The sequence below is a fragment of the Schistocerca serialis genome, chromosome 7, assembly GCF_023864345.2.
Source record: "Schistocerca serialis cubense isolate TAMUIC-IGC-003099 chromosome 7, iqSchSeri2.2, whole genome shotgun sequence".
Lineage (NCBI taxonomy): Eukaryota > Metazoa > Arthropoda > Insecta > Orthoptera > Acrididae > Schistocerca > Schistocerca serialis.
Window position 1 is genome coordinate 361,174,424 of NC_064644.1, and position 5,246 is coordinate 361,179,669.

Consider the following 5,246-nt stretch of genomic DNA (forward strand, 5'->3'; position numbering starts at 1 on the left):
AATAAATATAGACGTACAGACTGGTGACGGTCTATCACTCACTCTTCATAACTGTGATTCATAAGAAAACAGCGAGAATCTGGAATGAAAAACTGAGTGGAAATGAAGTTTCGGCATTTATGTTCAGATGAGGAAACTAATGCACTGGACAAAACTGTCCTGCATTTGCAAACGACTTTGCTGTACTTCTGAAAAAGTTACGTCTGCTGTAACACATAGAAAGAAGAAGTAACCAAAAAGAAACAACTTAAAAGTTTATGTAGGAAAAGGAATTTTCATAAACATTAAAAACGCACGGAACAGTCTGAAAAAAGCATTACAGTGCCAGACCACACACAAGCGCTGCGACGTTTGCAACAATCCGATGTCTTGGGTTCTCTGTGATCAATCATTCTCCACACATTAAATGTAGTCGCAGTTGCGAATGTGGATAATCATCAGCTGTGTAACGGAATGTCGACGGTAAAATTTTCTGTTGGACCGGGCTCGAAACTGGATATCCCGCTTATTGCGAGAGGTCACCCTTGCCATTTTTAAGCTTTTTTTCTGGTAATAGTTAATTCGTATTTATATCTTTTTTCCCATTATAAACTTACATTGGGTTCGTGATCCATCAAATATCTCAGGAATTACTGCAGGGATTTTGATCTGGTTTTCGGTAATATATAAGAGTGATTCACGAGGAACATTTGTGCATATAATTTACAAGTAGTTCTTGCTTACTGGCTGAGCTATAAGTTAAGTGCCCTGCCACTGTGAAAATATCTTTCCCATCTAGCAGTGGCAGGCACACGTCCACGAACTACTGCACCATGCCAGTGCCAGCATCACAGCTCCTTCACGAACAGCTCACTCTACGCAAAATCTTTCCCTGACAGTGTATCTTATGACACGTACAACAAATGTGGTGTTTCAAAGCAAAGTAATACTGGTACTTTAGGCAGATTACACTTCCATTGTTTGGGCTGAAGTTTCAGTATCCCATAATATATCCATTGAAACACAGTTCCACATTTGCATAATACAACAATAGCCAAATGGCCAGCAATACCTTTTTTCTCTGGAGACTTTCGTCAGATCTTCTTACCAATGATCACAAAATGGATGAGGGCAGATAGAGCCCATACACCCAAATGACAATACCTTGAAAATAAAGTCATCAACCAGAAACTTATGTGGATACACAGTTTTCAAGAGTCCACACTTTTTAAAAAGCGAGCTGTAGAAATACTAAACACGGAAAATAACTTTTCGAGCTCGGCTATTGGGAATTCCACCTCGCAGACGTAGTCGTCTAATAGCTTCTCGTAAGTGTTTTGGCTGTAATGGTCCTGTTTCACCCCGCTTATCCATCACATCAAGTGCTTCTACCACAGCTTCACCAACAAAAACTTTAGCAATTGCTGACAACATCCTGTGAGACAGAACATCCCATAATTGTCTGCATCAACCTCGTAATAGATGCCTTTGGAAAAGCTGGCCTCCTGTTCATTTCATATCTATCCAGTTGATCTTAAGTGAAATTGGATGCCAATACTTGCATTTTCTCTCGTTCCTCCTCTTGTAACTCCTTCGTGCTCTATGCTTCCTTCTTCTTTTCGTTTTTTTCTGCTGCATCTATTTTTTTAATTCAAAATACCCGATGTGAAACTCCCAGAGCTGTGATGATCTTCCTTTTGTACAGGTCTTGCACGAGAATGTTTCATAAACTCGCCTCTATTACTAAGAATGTCTTCAAGTGCACTGGCCGCTCTGTTTAGATTAGCGTCCTCTGCCTCGTTGTCATCGGAATCCGAATGTACATTTTCGCTGTCACTTTCTCGCTTGATATCCAGAATATCATCCTGTGCTTCAAACGTACTTTCAAGAAACTGTGGCGGTGATCGTTTAACGTCCGCTGTTGGAGCGCATACTTCACTAGCTCACTCTCATTTGCATAATCGTCTTTGGAAAATATATTTTCCATTTCCTTTTGAAACGCAGTAACAACTTTGCTCTTCACGCATAACACCAATGACTTGAACAATGCGCACTCCACATCTGCCATTAGGCTACTCGAGTGCGACTCACACCAGACCGAAACTTCCATATGTTGTCAACCACGTGTCAACAACCTTACCTCGTACATTTATTATGTATATTCCCATACAGGGGAGACATTTTACTTGAAAGACGCTTTCTCGGTGCCGGCGGATAAATACGATATTACAGTGCCTGTGTTATTGCAAATTACAATGCAGTGATCCTTTATCCGCCGACACCGGGCAAGAGACTTTCAAATAAAATATCTCTCTTGCGTGGGAATATACATGATGGACGTACGAGTAGATCAAGTTTTAGACAGATGGTTGACGATATATGGAAGTTACAGGATGGCTTTGAGTCGTTCGCGTGTAGCCAAATGGTAATGCTACATCTCGTGATAAGCGGGTTCGAGTCCCGGTCAGGCACAGATTTTCAATGTAGTCATTCCGTTATACATCTGATGGTTATCCAAATGCACAACTGCGGATGCTTTTAATCTGTTTCATAACGGCTGTAGTCACCACAGTGTCTGTTCCTTCGAACGTGCATGCAACTCCCAAGGGACTTTGCATAGTAATTCAGAATAACACACACCCTGCAATATCGTATTCTCCATACAGTCCCGACTAGACACAATCCGATTTTAATCTGTTTCCAGAACTTAAAGAACACCTTCGACGACTTCATTTTGACATGATAAAGGTGGGAATTTAAAGAGATGGGACCTGGATAAACTGACTAAACCAGAGGTTGTACAGGGTTTGAGGGAGAGCATAAGGAAACAATTGACAGGAATGGTTGAAGGAAATACAGTAGAAGAAGAATGGGTAGCTTTGAGGGATGATATAGTGAAGGCAGCAGAGGATCAAATAGGTAAAAAGACGAGGGCTAGTAGAAACCCTTGGGTAACAGAAGAAATATTGAATTTAATTGATGAAAGAAGAAAATACAAAAATGCAGTAAATGAAACAGGCAAAAAGGAATACAAACGTCTCAAAATTGAGATCAACAGGAAGTGCAAAATGGCTAAGCAGGCATGGCTAGACGACAAATGTAAGGATGTAGAGACTTATCTCACTAGGGTTAAGATAGATACTGCCTACAGGAAAATTAGAGAGACCTTTGGAGAAAAGAGAACCACTTGTATGAATATCAAGAGCTCAGATGGAAACCCAGTTCTAAGCAAAAAAGAGAAAGCAGAAAGGTGGAAGGAGTATATAGAGAGACTATACAAGGGCGATGTACTTGAGGGTAATGTTATAGAAAGGGAAGGGACTGTAGGTGAAGATGAAATGGGAGATACGATACTGCGTGAAGAGTTTGACAGAGCACTGAAAGGCCTGAGTCGAAACAAGGCCCCAGGAGTAGACAACATTCCATTAGAACTACTGACGGCCTTGGGAGAGCCAGTCCTAACAAAACTTTACCATCTGGTGAGCAAAATGTATGAGACAGCCGAAATAACATCAGACTTCAAGAAGAATATAATAATTCCAATCCCAAACAAAGCAGGCGTTGACAGATGTGAACATTACCGAACTATCAATTTAATAAGTCATGGCTGCAAAATACTAACGCGAATTCTTTACAGACGAATGGAAAAACTGGTAGAAGCCGACCTCGGGGAAGATCAGTTTGGATTCCGTAGAAACACTGGAACACGTGAGGCAATACTGACCCTACGACTTATCATAGAAGCTAGACTAAGAAAAGACAATCCTACGTTTCTAGCATTTGTAGACTTGGAGAAAGCTTTTGATAATGTTGACTGGAATACTCTCTTTCAAATTCTGAAGGTGGCAGGGGTAAAATACACGGAGCGAAAGGCTATTTACAATTTGTACAGAAACCAGATGGCAGTTATAAGAGTCGAGGGGCATGAAAGGGAAGCAGTGGTTGGGAAGGGAGTGAGACAGGGTTGTAGCCTCTCCCCGATGTTATTCAATCGGTATATTAAGCACGCAGTGAAGGAAACAAAAGAAAAATTCGGAGTAGGTATTAAAATCCATGGAGAAGAAATAAAAACTTTAAGGTTCGCCGATGACATTGTAATTATGTCAGAGACAGCAAAGGACTTGGAAGAGCAGTTGAACGGAATGGGCAGTGTCTTGAAGGGAGGATATAAGATGAACATCAACAAAAGCAAAACGAAGATAACGGAATGTAACCAAATTAATTCGTGTGATGCTGAGGGAATTAGATTAGGAAATGAGACACTTAAAGTAGTAAAGGAGTTTTGCTATTTGGGGAGCAAAATAACTGATGATGGTCGAAGTAGAGAGGATATAAAATGTAGACTGGCAATGGCAAGGAAAGCGTTTCTGAAGAAGAGAAATTTGTTAACATCCAGTATAGATTTAAGTGTCAGGAAGTTGTTTCTGAAAGTATTTGTGTGGAGTGTAGCCATGTATGGAAGTGAAACATGGACGATAAACAGTTTGGACTAGAAGAGAATAGAAGCTTTCGAAATGGGGTGCTACAGAAGAATGCTGAAGATTAGATGGGTAGATCACATAACTAATGAGGACGTATTGAGTAGGATAGGGGAGCAGAGGAGTTTGTAGTACAAGTTGACTAGAAGAAGGGATCGGTTGGTAGGACACGTTCTGAGGCATCAAGGGATCACCATTTTAGTATTGGAGGGCAGCGTGCCGGGTAAAAATCGTAGATGGAGACCAAGAGATGAATATACTAAACAGATTCAGAAGGATGTAGGCTGCAGTACGTACTGGGAGATGAAGAAGCTTGCACAGGATAGAGTAGCATGGAGAGCTGCATCAAACCAGTGTCAGGACTGAAGACCACAACAACAACAAAGCGGTGCAAACAGATGTGACTTTCAAAATGATTCAAATGGCTCTAAGCACTATGGGACTTAACATCTGACGTCATCAGTCCCCTGGACTTAGAACTATATAAACCTAACTGGCCTAAGCGCACCACACACAGCCATGCCCGAAGCAGGATTCGAACCTGCGACCGTAGCAACAGGGCGGTTCCGGACTGAAGCGCCTAGAACCGCATGGCCACAACGGCCGGTAGAAGTGACGTCGTGACTCCATCAACGATGTCGTGACTTAATCAACAAAGTCAAACATTTCATTGTGATGGTATCAACAAATTGGTCTCTCGTTCGAAGAAATGTGTCGGTCGTCAGGGTGATTATGTTCAGAAATAAATATGTAAATAAAGACGTAGAGAGTTAATAACGTTTTGTTTAT

The 5,246-nt window shown here is 41.3% G+C and overlaps 1 pseudogene; it reads right to left on the reverse strand.

Moving 5' to 3' along the window:
• Window positions 1-1,229: 1,229 nt before the first annotated feature.
• The window catches only part of LOC126413091 (transcription initiation factor TFIID subunit 11-like), an 8,246-nt pseudogene continuing 4,229 nt past the window's right edge, over window positions 1,230-5,246 (reverse strand).